The sequence below is a fragment of the Pinus tabuliformis genome, chromosome 8 (assembly GCF_031772625.1).
Source record: "Pinus tabuliformis cultivar Carrire ecotype Pingquan chromosome 8, CPIR1, whole genome shotgun sequence".
Lineage (NCBI taxonomy): Eukaryota > Viridiplantae > Streptophyta > Pinopsida > Pinales > Pinaceae > Pinus > Pinus tabuliformis.
The window spans coordinates 2,026,696,599-2,026,722,680 of record NC_142294.1 but is presented as its reverse complement, the minus strand read 5'-3'; positions in this window follow the sequence as shown (position 1 = coordinate 2,026,722,680).

Genomic DNA, 26,082 nt, shown 5'->3' with positions numbered 1-26,082 from the left:
TTTGAGAGCATCAAAAGATTGTTGAGCAATCTCGTCCCAAAAGAATTGTGCGTTCTGTTTCAACAACCGTGTAAAACCTTTAGTGACCTCGGCATAGTTTGGGATGAATCGGCGTAAAAAATTTGCTTTCCCTTGCAAACTTTGGAGTTGGCGCAAACTCGAAGGAGGAGGCAATTTGATGATAGCTTCGACCTTCGAGGGATCGATGCGAATGCCGGCTTTTGAGACAACAAATCCCAGCAATCGACCTGTTTCTATACAGAAAACACACTTGTGGGGATTCAACCGAATTCGATAATGCCTACACCTCATGAAAATAGCTCGTAAATGAACAGGGTGATCAGCTCGATGTAAAGAATGAGCAGGCAAATCATCGAGATAGGGTTGCACAATGTGCTTGATGTCATGAAATGCATAAGACATCGCCCGTTGAAAAGTGGCTCCGGCATTCTTAAGCCCAAAAGGTAATTTGCAATAAGCAAATGTCCCCCATGGACAAATGAATGTCGTTTTTGGTTGATCGGCAGGTAGAATATTGATTTGATTATAGCCCGAAAAACCATCCATAAAGGAAAACATTTCACTTCCGGCACAATCATCAATAATTTGATCGATATAAGGCGTAGGATAATTGTCTTTTGGACAGGCCCGATTTATATCCCTATAATCGATACAGATTCTTATTGTTCCTTGTTTCTTGTTAACGGGAACAATATTCGATACCCAATCCGTTAATGGGATCGGATAAATGAAACCTGCTTTCAACAGCTTTTCGACTTCTGCTTTAATAGCAGCCGCTTTTCGAGGGTGAATCTGACGCAACCGTTGCCGGACGGGTTTAGCATCCGGGTAGGTCTTTATTTCATGAACAACAATGGCAGGATCGATTCCCGGCATTTCCTCGTAAGACCAGGCAAACACATCGCGGAATTCTTGGAATAGGGCCTTGTAAGATTGGATTTCATCTTCAGTACAAGTGGCACCTATATGAATGTTCTCCTCAATTCCGGGCTTCACTGAAATATCAATGGGAATAGTACGAGAAATATTCCCTAAATTCAACTCTGAATCAGAATGTTTCGTTGGATCCTGAGCTTCTTTGACATATTCAGCGGTAAAGATAAGTGAAAAATCATTTTCAAATGCATCATCCTTAGGTAAAAACGAAGATCTATGATGGAGATCTTCCCACGGTAGATCGTCTACACTAAGGATTTCGCGAAGTTGTTCGTCAGATGACACAACTTCGGGAAACGTTGTCCGTACTAAGGTTGAGGTGAAAAGTGATTCGTCACTGACCACATTCATTTGGTCAATTGCGGTTGAAAACGAGTCAGTAAAAGACACGACAGCTTCATAAGCAACTTCATATGGACTCAAAGGCATAGCATCACCGAATGAGTCTATCTCAGAGTCAGATGGGACAATCCAAGGATCATCATAAATAATGTTTTCTGATGTAATCATATGAATTGTTGCAAATGAAGGGTCTGCGTTGAGTGGAGGGAGAGGAAAAGTTCCCAGTAAACCGGAATCCTTAACTAAACCTACACCAACGTCCCTATAAGGGATTGTCGTCTTACCGACATGCTGGATTGTTTCTGGAGAGGCTGAGTCGGATGAAAAGTATGTCAGCTGATCAATAGTCACGATCTTACCGTTATGTGGAAACTTGATTATTCTGAAGACCGATGAAACGACCGCTGTCATAGCATATGACCAACTTCGACCCAAAAGAAGGTTGTAGTCTAGAGGGGCATCAACCACTTCCACATCCAGACTAACGGTTTTACCTTCTACCCCTATAGGCAATTCTTGTAAAATACCAAACGGACGGAACCCACAGCCATCAAAGGCCTTAAGGATGGTGGGGGATTGGTTCAACGGAGGAGAACCAAGGGATCTCCAACATTGAATCGACATAATACACGTAGAGGCTCCCTCATCAATCACGGTCCGATGAATAGGCCTGTTTTTGACTATCACTGGAATTTGGAAAGCCATTTGATGGGGGAGACGCGGTGTACTATTTTCTAGATCGAAAATCATTAGGTTCGGGTCCTGAACATCGACAGCTCCGATAGCCGACAAAAGTAATTTCCGTTGTGCTGGGCATGATTGCAGCACTTCGAGTGCCGACATTGCGGAGGGTGAAACAGCTAAGTCCTCAACAATGTTGTAATTCTGGGCTGCTCTTGCATGTGGATTGAAAGCAGACCTTCGAAGTACACCCTTGGCGGGCGGCTTAATTACTAAGTCTGGGTTAGGTTTTTCGATCTGTAGTGGATCGGAACCAGGAGCTGAGGTTGATGGGTTAGAGTGAGAAGATTCTGCTTCCTTACCATCAACAGGAGCCTTACTACCATAATCTTGCGATCGAGTCGCAATCCTCACATGAGACATCATCAAAATGGGTTCTTCACTGGCATTCGAAGAAGAACCTATCATCTTATTCTCCTGCTCCGAAAATGGATTCTTTAACACAGCAGGAGTGGGAGAACCTTTGACTATTTTCACAACCTCGGCCCGATGAGGGCAATCTCTCGTAAAATGATCCTCTTCACAAATAAGACAAGGATATCGAGGTTTGCATTTTTCATCATTGGTTTTCGACTTTTCAGTTTTCTCCTTTGGAGCCTTGTCTGCTTTAGCCTTCTTCTTTCCTTTCTTCTTTCCACCATTTTTTGATTTGGCCGTAGATGACTCTACAGCGTGAATGTCGGCGGTAAGTTCAGGAGGAGAAGACTCTCCTGTCGGAGAATCAGGCAAAGTGATAATTGGAGTAGTCGAAGCCTTGGAAGACTTCTTCTTGCTCTTCGTATTCACAGTACCAATCATACCATCAGCGGCATGAGATCCCGAAGGAGCAGCAGCGATTTGATTCGATTTTGGAAGATCTGGGATCTTCTCATGTAAAGTACCTGACTGAGTGTAAACTAAGTCAAGGTATTGCGCCTGAGCAATGACTTGCTCCTCAGTAACTACTCCGGCCTTAGCTACATCTTCAGTAATCTTCGGTAATAATGATTTAACAAACCATTCAGCTAAGATTTGGTCCGGGATAAAAAATTTCACCAATCTTCTTCGACGTCTCCACTCATGAATGTGATCAGAAATATACGTGGACGTCGATTGTTTTAGTGAAGTTAATAATTCCATGCCGTTATCGTATATGACCGACAACTGAAAGTGAGTTAGGAACGAGGTAGCTAACTGGCTAAAATTGTAAAAAGATGCCCGTGGTAACTCAATGTACCACTTGGTCGCGAGACCAATGAGTGTACGTTGGAAAAGACGTAAGCGGATGGAATCATCTGAGATAGAATTCGAAGCACACCAGACATGGAAAATTTTAGGGGCTAATGTTCGCCCAGTGGGCTAATTTTCCATGATTTTTCCAAAAAAAGATTCGCCAATTTCCAATTTTATAAAAGACGATTCGCCCAAATTTTAGAATATAACATTATTTTACCTTAAAAATCGCCAACATTATAGAGAGACTATATATAAAATAATTATAAATTTGATTAATTTTACAAATATATCAATAAACATTTATAATTTGCATATTAGGGATTAGTGAGATTCGCCAATGTTTTAAACTTCAAGAAAATTTTCCATCCTTAAAATTTTCCTTGACACCAGAGGTGGTAAGTCATCACATGATTGGACGGATCCTCTCCAGACTTACCTTCGAACTTGGATATATCACTGGGAAACTTATTTGGCATTGGCGGCTAGAACTGAAGATATTGAATTGGATCGTTCGTTAGGCGCGTCAAGTCTGGTAAATCCAAAGTTGCGATAAATGGTAACTGCCGGTTAGGATCTCTAAAACTCTGGGTCACAATACCGGCCCCAGGAGGAGGATATCCAGGATAACTAGGGACAGGAGTCGCATTGGGGATATTGTATCCTCCTGGAAAACCAGGATTAACCGGACCGTACTGGGGTTGCTGAGGTTGTTGATAAGTGTACCCAGGATACGGTTGATACTGGTAAACCGGTTGTTGGACAGCTTGCCCGGTTGGGTACTGTCCCTGGTACGGTTGGTGAACAAATTGAGGTTGAGAAGTGACAACCGTACTTATACCAGGCTGCCCTGTAGGCATCTGAACCGTGGTTTGAACCGTGGATCCAGACAACGGTACAGATGTCTGAGGGGTGGTTGCAGAGACAGTAGAAACCGGAGCCGTCGATACTCCAGAAGTAAGTGCGGTGGACTGGACAGATGGTGCGGTAGTTGCAGCAGTCGTTTGAGATGGAGTACTAGGTGCAATTGGCGACTGAGTAACTACCGAAGTTACAGGAGTTTGAATAGTTGACTGGACAGGTTGTGGTTGCTGGGGTGTACCAGAAACTACAGGTTGTCCAGTTGGAGGTAACAACTGTAAACTTGGCTGCAACAAATCAAACCCCCTAAAGTCTCTAAAGAACCAAACAAATTTGAAGCACAAGCCTAAAGAATCTAGAGCGTCAAACCAAACACAAACAGTGGTCTTTCGGACCAAAAGCGCTAGTTGGTGATGAAACCCAACATCGCCGGATTCAGTACAGAAGTGGCGGGTGGAACAGTTACCCCGGCAACCTGCTTAATGAATAGACCGGCACAAGTTCCTCCACTTTAACCGTCTCGAAGTGAAGTGAACCCCCCGGAAAATCCAAGTGAGTATAACCGACGTCTGCTCCAGGTACAGTGGGACCTTCCCTCCACCGTCACCTCGATAGAACCCCAAAGTTTATGGTCACTAAAGTTACCAATCACAACAAGTACACCTGGGGGAACAGTCTAAACTCCGACAGCACGCAAGGGCAGAGTAACAAGCTCAATCCCCTTACCGGCTCCTTGACAGTAATCCAAGGTTTACCGATAAGTGACCCCTGGCTCCTCGACAATGGTTAATCTGAGGTTTACCGTTTGTAATACGTATTGTCTGGCGTCGTTCCCAAGGAGGGGGGAATGATCCCCTCACTGGTTCGGACACGAGCTCGTGCTTCTCCTTTAAGAGGAGCTTTCCCAGAGTGCAATTGAAACAATTGGATTTATTCTATCTCAAGATAAACTATCTGTTTGGTTTTGTAGTCTTGGAGAGTTAAGTACTCACCTACTCCAAGACCCTAGCCTAAGCTATGTTGGTGTTTCAGAGCCCTAGAAAAATAAAAATTACTAGATTGATTTTACTTTAAGCGTTACTTTTAAGGTTGTTTCTTAAGTCAAAAGGTGATGGAAGTGAAACCAGTGGTGTGTTGACTCGACTCGAAACCACTATAAAATGCACCTAGGATGATTTACCCACTACTTTACTTTTTCGATGAATTGCTTAACTAAAAAGTTGAGAGAATGCAATTTTTATAAAAGCAACTTCTTAATTAAAGACAATCAAAGAAACAATTCTTTTGTCTTTTCCAAGCATTCAAACATGACCGCTCTTTACTTGCACGAAAAAACTCTTTTTCTTTCAAAATACTTCAAATGCTACTTGAAACAAAACTTTTAAAAGGAGATGTTTTTGTATTTTTCTTATCTAATGAAAAACATAAATCTATTTTAATAAAAATCAATTGCAAACTATGAAATCTATGAAAATTCACTCAAAAAACAAATCAAAAGGAAATTATCCTAAGTAAACCTAATGAGGCAAAGCCAACAATGATTATTCTAAGGTGTTTTACTTGACCACAATCAAATCAAGGACTAGCTATTGCAGAACCAAAAACTAGTCAAAACAAAACTCTAATCTTTTTGTTCTTTTGTAAAATGGAAATCAACACTTTATGAACAAGTAATTCGAAATTTGACCCAAAAGACAACTTAAATGGCAAGCTGCTCACACAAGGAGACTTTATGACAGGCCCGACTTCTAAGAAGGCTGACAAACCAGAGAGATCTAAGGCTGGACAACTTTCTACCGTCAAAGTCACTACAGGACCTATTGAAAAATCAAACCCTAGGCCTAAACTTCGTTGAAATCCACTAAAACACTCAAAGCTCTCAAGACAAGTTCAGGTGAAAATTTTTGACAGGGTACTAAAGGATCTGGGCAGAAAACACTAAGAAAAAACAAAATCTAAAAGCAATTAAAACAAAAATGGAGTTTTCCTAAATTTTTACAGGAAGACGCAGGCAACCCGTTAGAACAGGCGCGGGCCCGCTCTGTGCAAACGGCAACAGCGCGTCCAAAGACGCACTGTGCAGTACTCAGAGGGTGCGTCCTTCTGGAAAACTTAAGAAAAACTAAATCTAATTAAATCTAAAGCTAAGCCACCCAAATACTAATTCACACAGTCAAAAACCAGAAAATAAAAATGATTTTCTCAGAGCAAAGTTCACACAAAGGAAAAGACTTTCACATTAATGGCTCCCCAGTGGAGTCGCCAATTTGTCGTGGCGGAAAAATTCGTTTGTGCGGACACATCTGACCTCCCTAGGAGTCTAAACTCTCTAGCGACAAACAAGACAAAATGGAACTATCTTTCTCTAAATACACCTTTCAAAACATGAAAACTACAAGTGTTTAGGCTTACCTTATTCCAAAACGCTGTTGTTGTAGTCCGTCCTTGCTGATCTGGATGAGCTCCTCCTTCACATCAATTCCTGCAACCACAAACAATCAAACAATTACCAAGCACTTGCATTTCATATAATAAAACATATATTCAACATGCAGACCAAGGAACACATGAAATAACTCATTAACACAAGCTATTGAGAAAAATGGACTAGTTTGTATTAATAACGAAACAAAGGAACTCTTACAACCTGGCCTTGGTGTTGTGCAATCTCCTCCCAGGGTCCATCAAGGGTTTTCCTCTACTTTGACAAAGCTCACCCACTTCCAAGTAGAATCAAGCAAAGACAATCTCTCCTCACAAGGTTCTAAATGGGAGTCCTAATTCCTGCAGCATTTACCCAAAGAAAATGTATAGCTTCAACCTCCTCTCCTTTTGGCTCAATGCCTTTATTTATAGTGCTGTAAAGAGGTTATTCAGGTCCACCATCAATGGGATAATCCCCCTCTTTGGGTGGGATAGCTCCCTTATTGATGGGATAAGTTCCTCCTTAATAGGGATACATGAACCAACTGGAGGCGCATCCATTTCATCAAAACGACCTCTAGAATGTTCTAGAAGTAACCACAAGTAACTTTTTAAAGATGAAACTTGCGCATTTTGCCTTTTACAGAAGGACGCACCTGTCCCTTAACATACAGAGCGTCCAAAGACGCAGCTTTTGTGAACATTGGGAGCGTCCCCGCAGGTAAGGCTTGAGAGAACCTGCGTCCCCAGAGATAAACACATTTTCACAAGACTTTCTCTCTTCTTTGAGTTTGAGATGGATAGCAGAGGCATAAGACTTGCCTAAGAGGGTAGCATGACTGTTGATTGAGCCATACTAACTGTAAATAGCCATGGTGACATTTTTTTAGTGTAACAGGGGTCCCGATGTCAAGAAGACTCTTGCCAGCTTCATCTACCATCGTCTCATAAATTTTCATGGCCTCCACATTTTTCTCGATCAAAAGGAACTCCACACCGGAGATGCTCTCTCCCCTGCAATTCTTGGAGCCATTGAGAGTGCATCAGTACATATTGCCATTTTCAATGAGCGCTATGCTAAATCGCGTTGGTGTTTGGACGAATTGTGTTGGATCTTGAGATGCAACATGAAGATCATTCCTATGTTTTACGATGTTGAGCCCATAGACCTTTGTTACATTGAAAACGAGAGGGGTTGTTATAGAAAAGACTTTGAAGAACACCAACTAAAAGGCAGAGTCAACATTGAAGACATCAAGAAATGGAAGACGGCCTTCAATAAAGCCTCAGAGATTTTTGCCCTTCTCTTCAAAACTAATGAAAGGTGAATACATTCTTCATGAGGAATCTTTGATTTCTCGAAATCATTTCTTCCTTCCCGTAATTCTGATTATGATGACTACATGTACGTGTTTGTTGTTTTGCAGTGACCATGGAGAGGTTCTATAGGAGATTGTCAAAGATGTGTTAAAAGGGGTAAAATGGGAACCATTGGAAGTGGGTAAATACCTAGTTGGACTCGATCCAACTGTGAAGGAAATAGATGATGAAATTAAGAAACAGAGGGATTTAAATGGCACAACTCCCACCTCAATATCACTTTCTATCATCCCAAGGCACCACCACGGTTTCGCTCTTATCACTTGCTAGGCAAGTCAACTTTGGTTACATATCTCTACAACCTGAAACGTTCGGATTTTAGCAGGTCTTGTTTGTTGTCAGATGTCAGGAAAAAGGATTTATCATCTTTACAGTGGAAGCTCATTTGAGATCTGCTGGGTTGTGATTTCCATGTTGAAGATACCAGACATGGAAAAGGTATTTTTCGCGATTGTCTCCAAGGACTCCAAGTTCTGATTGTTTTAGATGACATGAATCATGTTGGAGATCAGATGCACAGCGGAAATTAAACAAAAAATATACAGCTGATATGTCAAGCACATAAGACACAAAAAATTTAACGTGGTTCACCCAACCAATCTGGGCTACGTCCACACAACATAGGCATCGGCAATTTATTAATCAAACAGGAGATTACAAAATGAAATCCTCACAAAACTCTCACCCTCATAGCAAACAATCCGAATGGTTGCCTGTTATATAGCAAAGAGAATCTAAGAACCTCATTAACTCACTCACATCAAATATAGGAGGCATTAATCATCTCCCAACAACCTGGAGCTAATCTAGGAACTGAATTTCTATTGTTGTCACCTACAGAGATTTTTGCCTATTTTACTCCAAACAGAAAATCTCAACAATCTCCACCTTGACAACAATTAGCCTGATGCCCTGTTATTATTATTTTATCTTTTCTGCAAGCCAAGAGAAGCCAAACACCAGCGTAGCTTCTCTAACAAAACTGGTTTCATGAACATGTCTGCACAATTCTCCTTTGTATGCACCTTTTCAAGAGAGACTCCCCTTTCAGTGAAAACCTGTCTTACAAAATGGTACTTGATCGGTATATGCTTTGATTTACTATGATAGGCCGGATTCTTAGCCAAATGTATTGCACTTTGACTGTCACAAAATAACTTGATGTTGTCCTGCAACCTACCAAATTCACCAAATAAACCTTTCAACCAAATCGCTTCTTTGCAAGCATGAGAAGCAGCAATGTATTCTGCTTCAGTAGTGGACAAAGCAACAATGTTCTGTAGCTTTGACATCCAACTTATAGCTCCACCTGCAAGAGTAAAGACATACCCTGAAGTTGAACTTCTCTTATCCAAATCACCTGCAAAATCGGAATCAACATATCCGCAAACAAATTCACTACTCTTATTGTAAGTGATACAATAACTACTTGTGCCTCTCACATACCGAAGCACCCATTTCACTGCTGACCAGTGTTCTTTACCCGGATTTTCCATGTACCTGCTGACAACCCCAACTGCATGTGAAATATCTGGTCGAGTACAAACCATCACATATATTAAACACCCTACTACATTGGCATATGGAATTCGAGACATATAATCCTTTTCTTCATCTGTATTAGGACATAAACTCGAAGAAAGCTTAAAATGGGAAGCTAAAGGGACTGAAACAGGCTTCACATTATTCATACCAAACCTCAAAAGTATTTTCTCAATATACTTTTGTTGTGATAGCCATAGCTTACCATTGCTCCTATCTCTGAAAATCTCCATGCCCAAAATCTGTCTTGCTGCTCCTAGATCTTTCATATCAAATGTCCTTGCCATCTGAGCCTTCAACCTGTTGATTTCTTCTATGCTTTTGCTTGCTAAAAGCATATCGTCAACATACAATACCAAGATAATGAATATGCCATTATTCAACTGTTTAAAATAAACACATTGATCATATTCACTTCTAACATATTTCTGACTCAACATGAAAGAATCAAACTTCTTATACCACTGCCGAGGCGACTGCTTCAGGCCATATAATGACTTCTTGAGACTGCAGACAAATTTCTCATTGCGATGGTGAACAAACCCTTCCGGTTGTTCCATATATATTTCTTCATCTAAGTCACCATGTAGAAATGCAGTCTTAACATCTAACTGCTGCAACTCTAAATCAAGCAAAGCCACTAATGCTAACACAATTCTAATTGAAACAATTTTAACCACTGGTGAACAAATCTCATGAAAGTCAATACCGGCTTTTTGAGAAAACCCTTTTGCAACCAGTCGTGCTTTGTACCTGTCTTCCGTATCATTCACACCCCGTTTCAGCTTGAAAACCCATTTACACCCCACAATTTTCCTGCCTTTCGGAAGCTCAACCAGATCACATGTACCATTCTTACTTAAGGCCATCATTTCGTCCTTCATGGCTGCTTTCCACTTGTCACTATTTGAACCTTCTACAGCTTCCTGATAACACAAAGGTTCATCATCATTAGCGGTCAAAGCAACTAAAGTAACATGATCATCATACCTTCTCGGAGGGCGTTTGATCCTTGTAGACCTCCTTAAGAATGTTTCTGGTGCTTCCACAATTGGCTGTCTATCATCTGTAGGAACTTCTTCATGATCGCCATTTGAGACCTGTTCATGACCTCCATCTGAACCCTGTTCATAATCTGATTCTGAAACCTGTTCATGACTAGAATCTGAACTATGGTCGTTATGACTATCATTAGAAACGCTGTCAAACTGAATGTGCTAGAAATCAAATACATCATCCTGTTTCAATCTACTATCTACATCTAACTGTACAAGAGAGGATTCATTAAACTTTACATCTCTGTTGATGATGATTTTGCGGGTAGTAGGATCCCACAATCTATATCCCTTTGTTCCATCACCATACCCAACAAAGATATACCTTTTAGACTTTGGATCTAATTCATTTCGCTGATGTTTAGGCACTAGAGCATATGCTTCACAACCAAACACTCTGAGTTTAGAATAGTCACAAGGGTGTCCTTTCCATACCTCTTGCGGAACCTTGCAGCCTATCGCCGTTGATGGAGATCGGTTTATCACATAACAAGCTGTTGCCACTGCTTCCGTCCACAACTCCTTGTGCAACCCGGCGTTACTCAGCATACACCTTGCTCTCTCTAGAAGAGTCTTGTTCATGCGTTCAGCAAATCCATTCTGCTGAGGAGTATAAACCGTGGTCTTATGTCTCTCGATCCTTGCATCCTTGCAATAGCTGTCAAACTCCTTGGAAGTAAACTCACCACCATTGTCAGTTCTTAAACATTTTATAGTTCTACCAGTGCTGTTTTCTACCAATGCTCTAAACTGCTTGAAAACTGTAAAAACATCAGACTTCCTTTTCAACATGTAGACCCACACTTTTCTAGAAAAGTCATCAATAAACGATACAAAATATGACGAGCCACCATATGACGCTGTAGGGGCTGGACCCCAAACATCTGAATTGATATAATCAAGTAGTCCTTTACTAGTATGTTTGCCTGTTTTAAATTTTTGTTTACTTTGTTTTCCAAACAAACAATGTTTACAGAAATCTAACTTTCCAGATCTTAGATTAGGAAGTAACTTGCGATCAGCCAAAATTTTCAACCCTCGTTCGCTCATATGGCCCAACCTTTGATGCCATAGGCGAATGGAACTACTGTCCTGTTCAGACACCGACACATGATCTGACCCAGTTCTACCTTCTAATTGAAAAAGATTTCCTACCTTCTTAGCCTTCATCATTAGTAAAATACCTTTATAGATTTTCATAACTCCACCTTGAATTACAGTTTTATATCCATTCGTATCCAGTGCTCCTAATGAAATTAGATTTTTTCTTAGATCTGGTACATGTCTCACATCAGTTAACAATTTGGTTGTGCCATCTAACATTTGCAGTTGTATACTTCCTATTCCAACAATACTGCAAGTGACATCATTACCCATGTACACGACTCCATCATCAACTGATCTACATGTCTTAAACCAATCTTTATGAATACACATGTGGTTAGATGCCCCGAAATCTAACAACCAATTTTGATCATGTTTTGAAACATTAACAGGCAATATCTCATCACTCATACCTGAACCAGATACTGAACCTGTATCTGTGGTGTTGGCTTCCTTCTTTTCTGTCGAAGAGCCTTCTTTAGCAGCCTTCTTTCGCTTCCAGCAATCCTTTTTCAGATGTCCAGCCTTGCCACAATGCCAGCACTTCACCTTTGTCTTCTTTCCTTTGGACTTTGAACGATTGTCGCTATGCTTTCCCCCTGAGTGTCTCTCTCTTGAGCGACCTCTGGCCATCATTACCTCTGACGTAGAGGTGTTTGCATTCGACCTCTTCCTCGTCTCGTCAGACAACAAGGCTCCAACAACATCGTCAAATTCAAGAATGTCTGCTGTACTAAAGCTTATGGAAGTAACAAAGTGATCCCAGGATTCGGGCAATGAACACAATAGAGTTATTGTCTTATCCTCTAAATCAAATTTCACATCTAGACTGTCTAATTGCACCAGTAAGGTATTAAAAACATTCAGGTGATCAGTAATCGAGGTACCTTCTTTCATCCGCAAACCGTAAAGCTGTCGTTTCAGGAGAATCCGATTTGTCAAGGATTTCGTCATATACAGCTTCTCCAACTTCGTCCACAAACCAGCTGCAGTCTTCTCTGACACGATGTTAAATAAAACATCATCAGCCAAACACAACCGAATTCCGCTCAGGGCTCTTCCATCCAATTCATTCCACTCATCATCTGTCACGGGGGAAGGCAGTTTGGACCTGCCCAACAATGCCTTTGCCACGCCCTGCTATACCAACAGATCATGCATTTTTACCTTCCAGATCTCGAAATTATTTTTGCCATTAAACTTCTCGATTTCGAACCGGGCACTTTGAGTTTTCGCCATTTGTATCAAAAAACAATAATCTCCAAAAAACAAACCTATGTTTCAATACCAGCAATTAGCAAAACAAACTGCCTATGCCTCATATGCCGTTGCTTGTTTTAAAAAAAAAAAAAAAACTTTTGTTTGATTTGTGCACTTCAACTCTCTCCTTTATCTCAACGCTTCTCCTCTTGTTATTTAATTCATCAATGCCCATTTAAACAACAAATTTGTTGTTCTATCCTTAATGCTTTTGGCATGCAACAAACAAAAAAAAAAATTATGTTTTATATTTACCGCATGCAACAAAAAATTTCCTGTTCACGCAGTCATATACAACTTTTCTCTCTGCGCGCATTCCTTTATATTAAACGCAGGCAACAAACATTTCCTCTATATTAAACGCAGGCAACAAACAGTTTCTTTCTGCGCTCATACATCGGATCAGGCCAAAGGAAGGACCCCATTCATGGAAACAGTTACGGAATGACCCAGGATTATAACCAATCAATCAAACCAATCTTATAATCCGTGCTTTGTACGTTGGGCATATAACCAATCTTACAAACTAGTCGATGAGATTACACCCTTTTTCATGAAAATATTCCATGCTAAATGTAGCATCCATAACTAAAATTAATTTTTTGCGTCCTGATATGGAATTTATTAAAGAATGAAATTCTCATTATAGAAATCGACTTCCAATAGAATAAGTCAACCCCTGTTTGCAAAACAGTACCTCGATCCACGGCAGCAGGCAGTGATTTCATCGAGCAGCAGATCTCAACGCACCAGGCAAATTCGCTGATGGATACTACGATCATGTGCTACCGGATCTCTACGCTGGAGTATTAAAACAATACACATCGCAGAAGCAAGCCGATTCATGCACCAGCATTCCGCACCGGTTCACTGCACCAACAATACGCTGGTCCAGAATGCTCCACGCACTAGCAAACGCAGGTTTCTGCCACGCAGTTATATACTTCACACAGCACGCAGGTTCACTCCAGATTCAATGCACAGCCATCAACAGCACCTCCAACATGCTCTGATACCACTTGTTGGAGATCAGATGCACAACGGAAATTAAACAAAAAATATACAGCTGATATGTCAAGCACATAAGACACAAAAAATTTAACGTGGTTCACCCAACCAATCTGGGCTACATCCACACAACATAGGCATCGACAATTTATTAATCAAACAGGAGATTACAAAATGAAATCCTCACAAAACTCTCACCCTCATAGCAAACAATCCGAAAGGTTGCCTGTTATATTGCAAAGAGAATCTAACAACCTCATTAACTCACTCACATCAAATATAGGAGACATTAATCATCTCCCAACAACCTTGAGCTAATCTAGGAACTGAATTTTGCCTATTTTACTCCAAACAGAAAATCTCAACAAATCATATTGAGCAAATAAGTAATATACTAGTCATTGATGTTGTGGGATCACGTAGTTCGATTTTGATCCCTTCTTGTGATCAATATTTACTCAGATGCTCCTCTCCAAAAACTGTAGTGTATAATCTAAAGCCATTGCAGACAGAGCATGCTCGGGAGCTTTTCTGCTAGCATGCGTTCGATCAATCTGAACCATATGGAGGATTCGAATGTTTGGTTGAGGAGATTTTGAAAATCTATGGTGGGTTGCCATTATCCTTACAAGTTTTGGGTGGGCTGTTCCTTGGCCGCTATGAGGAGAAGTGTTGGAAATGACAGTTGGAAAGGTTATCAAGAATATTGCCAGAGGATATAGTGGACACTTTAAAAGTGATTTACGATGCTCTGAATAGTGAAGAGAAAGAGATATTTTTGGACATCGGTTGTTTCTTGGTGGGAGAGGAAAAAGAAGTCGCAGTTCGAGTATTTGAGGGCCTAGGTTACACAAACATCTGCGATTGCCTTGAAAATCTCCGTAAAAAATGCCTAGTGGAGTTTCATGATGATGATATGGTATGCTGACCAAAATTTATTAGAATTATCTCTCTATTTTATTTTATTTTTTTCTCTTTTCGCCGAAACTTTTGCTCCGATGGGATCTTATATGTCGTAACTCTTTTTCTTTTATTTTTCCTTCAATTGAGATTGATGGTCAATCTCCCCAGCCACGATCCAGATGATAGCTATGATTATGTCTGCCTACCAAGGACATAGAAAATTACAATGCATGAACATATTAGGCAGTTGGCCAAACATATTGCCGAGAAGAGTTTGGTGTGCTCCCAGCCCATCGGCCACTACAGCTTAGCTGCACAGACGATATAGAGGAACTGATGTTGAAGCTGCAAGTAAGAGTATTTATTCCCCATGTTTTTCCTTAATTTTATTTAATAATCCATTACACACGAGTATTTAATTTAAGTTCATGATGTTTGTTTGGTAGGGTGGAGTAGATTTCTATTTGATGCGAGGGATTCAGACTCCAAAAGGCAAGCATCTGCCAGGTTGCACGAATTACGTTAAGGGTGTGGGTGTACGATTCTTTGTTGTGGAGGTTCCCATAGATTTTTCTACGCTTTTCAGTATGTGGGAAATGTCAGGAAATTTGGTGTGGCTTTGCCTGCGTAGTTTATTGAGTGTTTTGTTGTGAAATTAATCCCACTTTGTATTAAACAGATTATATGCATTGCAATTTGGAGCCTCCTCGGAACTTGAGTGTGTTGTACGTTGATGTAACTGTCACTCCTTCAAGGGCCATTTTCAATCCATCAGTGCATCAGACGGGCACACAGCGAAGTCAACAGTTAAGTCAGGGGCGTGCCCGTTAGATGTTCCGAAGGAACAATCGGGTTAAGTCAGGGGCGGGTACCTCCAGCAGCAGTCTTGATCTTAACAATTCTGAGATGGTCTCAGATAGAAGTGAGGAATGCTTGGTCGCATCTTATTTTTTCCGCTTTCTGGAATGGATTGGAACGAGCATAAAATTTACCAACAAAATTGTGTTGAAAAATGTCGCATTTTTACTATCATTACCTATTGGTTTTGGGAACTCAAAAGCCTTACACATTTAGATATATCCGACTGCAATAATCTAACCCAACTGCTCGAATCTTTCTCTGAATTAATGCATCTCCAATATCTAGTTTTGCAAAAACTGCAATAATCTCTCCATCCCCATGGACTTTTTGGAAAATATGTCATCACTTGAGTATGCGGATTTCGAAGGTTGTATCAAGTTGAAATATTTTCTGGAGGGAATCGAAAATCAGAATTCTTTGAGATACTTGAATATACTATCTACTAATTTCAAATCTACCATGAATTTGAAACTACTGGAAAAGTTACAAAAACTAAGAATAGGGAATGGGAAGTTTCCAAGATTTGTATTGGAAAGTGCAAAGCTACAGTATTCTCTGGACGATTTGAGGACAAAGCTACGACAGTCTTTGGGTGATTTGAGGCAATTAAAAGAGTTGGTTTTGATACGTTTCATAGGTGAACAACACATTTTATGGGAGGAAATTGGGCCGAATATGGAAGTTTTGGTTATAAGCAATTGTCCAATCTCTATCTTTAGTTTCAAGAAAGGGGCAATGCAGGTTGGCGCTATTTTAAAAGATTTCACTTTGAGTGGCATGGAAATGAAATGAAATGATATTTTAAGGTCTATGAGACTAAAAATAGTCTATGGGACCATTAGTTCCCTATTTTTCGCTCTTTGCAATTCAGTCATTTTCTGATTCAAATTGATGATGAACTGACCAACCTTCCAACAATCTCCTCGTCAAAAATACAATGCCAAGAAACTGATGCTATCATGTTCTCATAACTTTCTCTGATGTCTTTGAATGCATCACATTCCAAAATGAAATGTTTTTCCGATTCCACAACCCTAGACGTGCAAAATGTGCAGACCCTTTCTTTCCAAGTTTATTTAGGCCTTTTTCACTGTCCAGTTTCACACCGAAGTTGATGTGAGTTGGTCCTTAATCAAGCAATAAGAACCTTTGCCCTCCATGAAATGCTAGCTCCAATGAACTCTTTTTGTTGTAAATCACACTTAGGGTTGAATTCCTCAATGTAATATTTCTTCTTTCTACCCAACTCTTTTCCCCATACCTTTTTACAAAACTTCTCCATAACAAAATCCTTTAGCTCCTTGCTATTTGTGGGACAAACATTGAGGTAGATATCCCATTTTTGCATCCATGTGTAGTTTTGTTTCATCCATGTTTTCTTTCTTTCACTGATGCCTTCATTGAAGATAACATTAGGCCATCTACTTAGTCTCATTTGTTCAATTCTTTTTAGGTATCTTATGAGCCGCACTATAGCAATTTATTCAATGGAAGTTTCTCATGTTTCACTCAACATTATCTTATAAGGTACCGAACTTTTTATTTTGAACTTGCTCATGAACAAGCGTTTTGGATTTTCTCAATTTGTTTCCATTTTGAGACGGGATTGTTGCTAGCCCACAATTCACACCCATATAGCATCACTAGACAAACTAGGAGTCCAAAAAGCACTTTAATTGTTTTCCAATCCCATAACTTTGTCTCTCTACATCTGTTTTGAAGAGCTTATAATTCTTTCCACCCTCCTAAAATTCTCTTCTTTCTACAGTCCTCACGATTGAGTTTGTTGTTGAAATCAATCCCAAGGTACTTGTACTCCTTTACTTCTTCAAGAATGTTGTCTTAAAGAAGAAAGTATGCTGGATATGCTTCATTTTATTAGAAAAAATCATTATTTTGGTCTTGCTAGTATTGACTTGCATCGCCACTGCTCTACAAAAATTCTCAAGGGCATATAAGTGCATTTGCAATCAATGGGCCGATTTAGAAATCAATACAATATCATCAGCATATAAAAGAAGCTTGATCACAAACTCTCCCAACCAAACACCATCTCCACCTTGCAGATTTAGCCACTCTTCCAATTTATCAATAGATAGACTAAAAAGAGTGGGGGATAGAGGGAAACCTTGCTTAACTCCAATGTCACTTCTAAAGCTTTTTGAAATACCTATTGAGGTTCTAATTTTGACTTTCACTTCTTCATAAAGTCTATGGATGATGGCTCTATAATGCACATGAATTTCAAGTTATTCCATTCTACGCCACAACTTATCCCTAGGGACTGTGTCAAATTCTTTTTTGATGTCAACAGAGCAGCAAAATACTTCTTCTTTGTCCTCCCAAACCTTTTCAACAATGTGTCTCAACGTAATGCCATGATCCACTATAGAATGTTTCGGCCTAAAACCTGCTTTTCCTCTTGCCCTCTTTTCTTTTACTTCTTCCCACTTCCTAATTCTATCTTCTACCATGCTGTCGAAAAGCTTTGCAAACAAATGATTGATCATAATTGTTCTATAGTTGGATGGATTATTAATGTCTCCACTTTTAAAAAGGGGTATTGCTAGGCTAGTTGTCCAGTCTCTTGGGAATCCTTGCTGAATGATGTTGTTAAATATTTTCATGATGTGCGTGCAAGAGCATTCATTCCCCATTTTAGATACTCTACTTGAAGTTCAACCAAGTCCTTTGCCTTTCCTATTTTCAGCTTCCTAGTTCCATTCTCCACCTCCTGTAAAGTGAAGAGCTTTGAATTTGTGTTGATCCTAGGGGGAGACTCCAGCTCAGATTCTTTCTCATAGAGTTGCCTTGCATAATAAAACCATTGATTGGCTGTAATATTATTTTCAATTTGCTTCTTCCTTGGTTGCAGTTCCTGCCAGAAAAGCTTTGGATTTTTCTTGCTTAAATATATTAACTCTTCTCTCCTTGTTTGCATGAACTCATCTTTTTTCCTTTTTAGTATATGCTTATATAACTTTACATTCCTCTTCTCTTTTCCTACCTTTTTCAAGGTTCTCCTTGCCATTTTGCATTCCTCATCAAACCAAGCATTTACAGGAAAGAAATTTGATTCTAATTTTCTATTTTTTGCTCTTTTGCACTTCTCAAGTGCACTTTGGATTATATTTGTTAACTCATGGCTGCTAAAGTGTTTGAAACCAGTTTTCTCTTTCTGAATTAATCTCTCTAACATTGTCTTGAAGATAGTATCATTTTCTTGTGTTAGAAGAATTTTGCCCCTTGATAGTAATTGTCGAGAGCATTGGGTTTTCCTCTTATGTTTCCTTTCTTCTAACCATGATAACATTATAAAAATTGGGTTATGGTCTGGTTTTAAGTCCCAAATATGCTCTCCAATACTAACTTCATCTATATTTTCTATTAAGCTTTGTGAACACATCACATAATCAACGAAACTTGCCCCATTATATGTGTTGCAAGTGAAGTTCCCAAACCTTTTCCATCTATCTATACATTGAAAATAATTAGGTTGAAAGCCCCACATAGTGTAAGCAACTCATCTCCAAAATGATTGCTAAATTTGTCATCTTCTAAACACCTCACCCATTGGGGATTCTCCTCTTCAGTGAGCCAAATAGGATTGTTATCCTCTCTGCAACAAAGGATGCTAGCTTGATTATTTGTTGTTCTAACATTGAAATCTCCCACTATTGGAACTTCTCCCTACTGAGAGTACGACAATATCTTGTTTTAAAGCTGCATATGGATCCTTGCTGTCAAGCCCCTTATTTTTGTAAGTTTTTGAGACTTGAGGGGAAAAATAGCATGCTGCAATTCTTATGTGATTCTCATTCTCTAATATTTTCAACCATAAATATTGTTTATTTGCATCTTCTTTAATTAATTGAATGTGACGACCTTCTTTTTATTTCACTAAAACTAGTATTCCCCCATATCCTTTGCCAATTTCTGCTACCTTGTTCCAAACTGCCAACTTCGAGTAACCGTCAAACATGGGAGTTTTGCAACCATCATGTTCATGAGTTTCCGTGAGACAAATTATGTCTCTACCTTCCGCAATAGGCCCTAACCCAGGTCCCCTCCTCCAAGGGTAACCTCTACAATTCCAACAAACTAAACTTAGGTAGACTTGGGTAGGATTTGACTGCTATGTAGTTTGACACATAAGACTCAAATTTGGATCTTCACCCCTTTTTGTCCATGGTACTCTTGTTGTTTTCTTCTCTATTACTGAATTCTCTGTTTTTTCTTTACTGTCAGCTTGCTACCTTGATTTTCCTGGAGGACCAAACACTGCAATAACGACTTTCCCATTGTACTACCATGCCCTTTTCCCTTCATTTCTTGTTGTTCTAATTTTCTCCACTTCATCCCTTCTCTCCTCTTGTTGTTTTTTGGTTAAATCTTCATCGAGGAAGAAGTAAGAGCCTTTCAAGAGTTTCTTTTTGCCCAAAAGCTGTCGTTTTTCTTGTATGCTTGCCATGGTGACTTCTATGGGTCGAGGCCTCTCTTCACATATCCTCCCAACCCTTCTTGCTTGGAAAATTTGCCATTTCCAATGTAGTTTCTATTTTAGAAAGTCTCTTGTCAAATTGGGAGTACTTTCGTTCTTCCCATAATCTCTTATTCCCTAGTAATAAAGTCGGTTTTTCTATCTTGTCTTTCTTTTTGTTCCATTTCCTTTGATTTGCGATCACTTGCATCTTCTTCTTCCTCTGTCCATATGTAACCATTAGCATCTTTAGCTCTAGCTTTGATTTCTTTCGGACTATCTTTCCCACTGTTCATTTTTTCCTTCTCTTTGGAAATGTGTGTTCGCTGAGATACCTATGTATCTACCTGAGTTTGTTTAGAAATTTTCACATCTCTGTTTGTTGTTATTACTTCTTTCATGTTTTTCCATTCTTGTTTCCCTGTCTCTAGAGCCTCTTGTAACATTGTTACCTGTTCTTTTAAAATTCTATTACCTTCCATTAGACATTGGTTTGTAACTATGATCTCTGAAATTTTGCGGTCTCTTTCCTATTTTCTGGCTTCCACAACCTCCAACCTTGTTTTGACCTTCATCAGTTATTGGACATATTGATCTGATGACCAAGTAGGAGGTGTAGATGTGGGACTGTAAATGATTGATTCTTCTTTATTTTTTCTCTTATTTATTTTCTTTTTCTTTTTCTTGATATTGATAGGTTTTCTTCTCATTCGTCCCCATTTAAGTCGAGCAATCCTACGCATTAAAATGCCCTCATATTGCTTTGTGTTTACCAAATCCGCCTCCCTCTTTTGTCTGTGAAGCAATTTTGACTTGACCCAAATGGTTTGTTTCCACAAAATCTGAAATTTCCTTGCTCTCTACACCTTGGCTCTTCTAAGCGTTTTCCATGTTTTGAACATTTACTTATTTAGAAGTTAACTACCTCACTGCTTTGTTCTCACGAAACCCTGTTCACGCTGCCTGTCCATTGTGCTCGCAAAACCCTATCCTCTGCTTGCCCACCTGTTCACACTGCTTGTTCATGCTTCTTGTTACCCGTAAACAGTAAAATGCCAAACCTGTTACCTTTTACCTGCACTGCTCTCTAAAATTCAGTTCTGTTCAAGTTGTTGTTTGAAATCGTTCCCTGAAATATTTTTTCTTTGCACTCGCCCATGCTCCACGACCCACTCCACTCACTTCATGTCTCTAGCCCCATCTCCCTTTGACGCAAATATAATTAAATGTTGGTGATCACATGGCTGCTGCACATGTTTCTTCTATTCATTTCCTCCATTTAACCAGAGAAAATGTGATTGGGATTTTACTATGTGATGGTTTGCTTGAAGATAGTAAAACACCCTTTACTTGAAGTTAGTTAAACTCTAGCAGGTTTATAGAGATTCACGGACCTGAAAATCTTATATGCAACTTTCAGACAACTTTACATACCACCACCTTTCTCTACTCTCTTGTGTGTTTACTTTTAGCGATTCTTTGTAGGAGAAGTGGGAGATTCAGTGTAAATTTTGTTTGATCCTCATAGAGGCGTGGATCGAGACCCAGAAGTGTGACTCTACCTCTCCTGAAATGCTTTCCTGCTGGTTTCTTTGTTGTTAATCTTCAAAAATTCTTTGTCGTATCCTCATTTCTTTGCCCGTTTGTGTTTTGAAAATATTATGATGCGTCAGCGCCAAAATGTTTGGCTGTAGAAATGGGAGATTTAGTGTAAATTTTGTTTGATCCTCACAGAGGCGTGGATCGATAAATAAATTGATCGGCAAACATGCTTCAAATTCACGCACTCATCGGATATAACCAAGATACATATTCCTGGAGATGTTTTACCCAACATTGAAACTCTTGATATTTCACGAAATCGAGAGCTAAAGAAGGTTCAAAACTTGCCATCGACATTGGTAATATTAAACCTGCAAGGATGCTCACTATTGAAGGCAATAAAAAGCCTTTCAAAATGTTGTAATCCTTTGGGATTTCTGTATAGTTAGGGATTTAGTTATAAATTAGGTATTTCTAGTTATAACTGTTTTCAATTATTGTTTTCAAGAAAAAATTTAACCTTCATTGAATGAATTATTAGATAGATTACAACATTTGAATCAATGGAATTCTCCAAACTTCTTATCAGTGGTATCAGAGCCTAGATCGAACTCTGTTGAACCAGAACGCTTAGATCCTCCATTGTTGTAAACCAACGAAGAAGATGTGCTAGCTGACCTGAATACTTAACCGTCAGCAGTGTTGGTAGAGGCATGACCTGGTAGTGTGCGCAGCAACATTGGTGGAGTCAGCAATGTTGGTAGAGGTATGCTTGGTGGAGACTTGCTCTGGCTGTTTTTAATATACAACCATTGGGGTTTTTTTTTTATGTAAGTTAATACATAAAATATTTAAAAAAAAAGAAGGAAATTTATGTTGTAATGATTGAAACATATTTTTTTTAAAGAATTTTGTTCCTGTAATCATAGCATTTTTTTTAAGAATTCCATCATTATCTGAAAAAAAAGATGAAATCCTTGTTATCTTTAATTGCGATTTCTCTGTCCAAATAGGAAAATTACCGGGAATGGTTTAGGAAGGTTAAAAATACAATTATTTTTAATGATTTGTGGGATGGAATATGTGAAGGAAAAGAAGGGAATTCACCAGATCAGCCTGATGAGGAGAAATAGTTATCAATCTGGCAAAGTAAGGATAAAAAAGCCTATGCCTTAATTTCCACTTCAATCTTAGAAGAGGTAAGTAGATACATTGCTCAGAAGAAAACAACATATGATGCCATAAAAAAACTAAAAGAGCTTTATGATTCACATTCTGAATTGGAGATAATTAAATTATTGTTGAAGTTATTTAATTTGGATATGAAAGATAATGATCCTCTAAAACTTGATTCTGAAATTAAAGCCATCAATCATGAAATTGAATCTACTGGAGTTAAAGTTGATATGCAACTCACTGCCTTTATAAAAGCTCTTTACCCTAGTTATTCACACTACTTGGAATCTCTCCAAGCTAGTGGGCAGTTAAAAGATTTAGATTTTGATAAATTAGTAGGGAAAATTGCAGAATGAGAGAAGGATTTTGGCAAGAAAGAAACATCACATAATTCTAATACTGAAACCCTATGTCTTGCTCAAAAAGACCAAAAACCTCAAGAAGAATCTGAAAGAAATACTAAGCGTAATAGAGGTTGAGGTAGGAAGAATTATAGAGGTAGGGGGAGCAGAAATATTCAGGGAGATAGACAACAGAATGATAAACAAAGAAATTTCCCTGATAAAACAACTGTAAAATGCTTTAAATGTGGTAAAATTTGACATACAGTTGTAAATTGTAGAATTCCCTGGGAGAAAATTAATGAAAGAAGAGAACAAATTCTTGAAAAGAAAGATCATCTAATTCCGGAAAAAGGACAGTCTTCTGAGAATGCACATTATGTTGTTGCTCATTGTAATTTTCATATGGAAGATATATTTAGTACCTCTTTTTCTTCATGGCATGAAAATTGGATTTTAAACATAAGTGCCACTTGTCATATGACCTTTAGAAGAGATTTGTTTGAACAATTCAATGATAATATTGATGGAGTAGTGTATTTTGTTGATAAGTCTCAAATCAAACCATTGGGGATTGGTTCTATTCAGTTAAAAATTCCTGGACTTTCTGATTATACTTTGACTGATGTTCTTTACATTCCTCAGTTCCAAAGAAATTTATTATCTCTTGTACAAATAAGACAACAGGGACATTCCATCCACATATTTGATGGTAAACTGGAAATTCGAAGAGAAGCCGACAATAAAATTGTAATGTCTAGTGTAGAAGAAGATAAATTGTTGAAATTGAGAGGTGTGTCCTATGTTACATTAAACACAAATTATTTGGTTCAACAAAATGATACTTTTTCATTTTCTTTATTGCGGCATGCATGCTTTGGTAATATTAATTATGAAAGTATTAGAATTATGAGACAGTAGGGGATTAAAGGACTTCCAACAGTTCCCAGAACATTGACCCCATGTAATGCTTGTATATTGGGCAAGCATCACAAAAAATCTTTTTAGAATTCTACTTCTCGAGCTACAAGAAAATTAAGTCTCATATACTCTAATTTGTGTGGACCTATGCATGTACCAACTGTGAATGGCAATAAATACATAATGACTTTTATTTATGATTATTCGAGGATGTGTTGGGTTTATCTACTTAAGGAAAAATCACAAGTTTTTGATGTGTTTAAAAAATTTTATCTCTTGATTACAAATGAAGCTCAACTAAATATTGGTACTATAAGAACTGATAATGGAGGAGAATATACTTCACATGTCTTTGAAAAATATTTGCAAGAGAATGCATCAAACACCAGACCACAATACCATATAATCCACAACAAAACGGTGTTCAAAATGAATGAATAGAACATTGCTTAATATGGTAAGATCAATGATGTTTTTTAAGAATGTAAAATTGATGTTTTGGGGAGAAGCAGTGTTGTGCATAGCATATATTAGAAATCAGTTCCCATCCTCGATCATTAATAACAAAACTCCATATGAAATGTGGTATAATCGTCTCTCTGCTGTTAAAAATTTCCGAGTTTTCGGTTCTCAATGTTATTCTTTGATCCTAAACAATAGAGGACTAAGTTGAGTGAACGAAGAAAAAAAATGTAGTTTTTTAGGGTATTCTGTGACTTCTAAGGCATACTGATTATATGATGAAGAGAAGAAGAAATTTATTTTGTCAAGAGATGTAATTTTTCTTGAATTTGATAAAGATTCCCTCACTGTTGATAAACAACTTAAGCAGATAGAAAAGTTTGTGCCTCAAGAGTTTTATTATGAATTAGATAATATACTTCCACATCTTGAAGGGGGGATACCTATATTAGACCAGTTTGTGGAGTATCCTTCTCTCAATGATTATAATTCTGCTATTGATGAGAAATTGGTTGATGCAAGTGTTTCTACAAACATGACAAGGACAGAAATAGCAACAGAGTTGAAAGGGACAAAAACGGCAAGAACTAAGACAAATAAAGAAGATGAGCAACTTCCTACACAACCTTTGCAAATATCATCTCGTATTCAAACATTTTCGAAGAAATATGATGAGTTTAAGACTGGAAGTTCCTCGGTAACTATTCTCATTGTGAATTTAAATTTTTTGTGGGTTGTGAACCTACTTGTTTTGAAGAAGCTACTAGTTATGATCAGTGGAAAGATGCAATGCAAAAGGAATATGATTCTCTCATAAAAAATGGCACATGGAGGCTGGTGGATCCTCCTGTTGGCATCCAACCGATTGGTTGCAAATGGATTTATAAAACTAAGTATAAAGCTGATGGTTCAATATACAAACCCAAGGAAAAACTTGTAGCGAAGGAATATGCACAGAAAGAGGGTATTGAATATACAGAGACATTTTCTCCTACAGCTAAATGGGTCACTATTAGATCTTTGTTTTCTATTGCAACTCAGAAAGAATGGAAAATTCATCATATGGATGTCAAAACTGCTTTTTTAAATGGAGATTTGAAAGAAGATGTTTACATGTTTCAGCCAGAAGGTTTTTCCATTAAAGGGAAAGAACAAAAGGTTTTCAAACTAATGAAGTCTTTGTATGGCTTGAAACAAGCGCCATGAGCATGGTATGAGAAACTAACTGAACATCTTCTAAAGTTAAATTATAAACATTTTGACCTAGATGATGCAACTCTTTTCGTTAAGAAAATTAGAAGAATAGTTTTATATCTAGTTGTATATGTTGATGATTTTATGATCACAAGAAACAATGATGAATATGTATCATCTATTAAGAAGGAATTGAAAAAGGTTTTTGATATGACAGGTTTAGGTTTACTTCATTATTGTCTTGGAATTGAAGTTGATCAAAAACCATAACACATTTTCATCTCTCAGAAGAAGCATGTTGGTAAGTTATTGAACA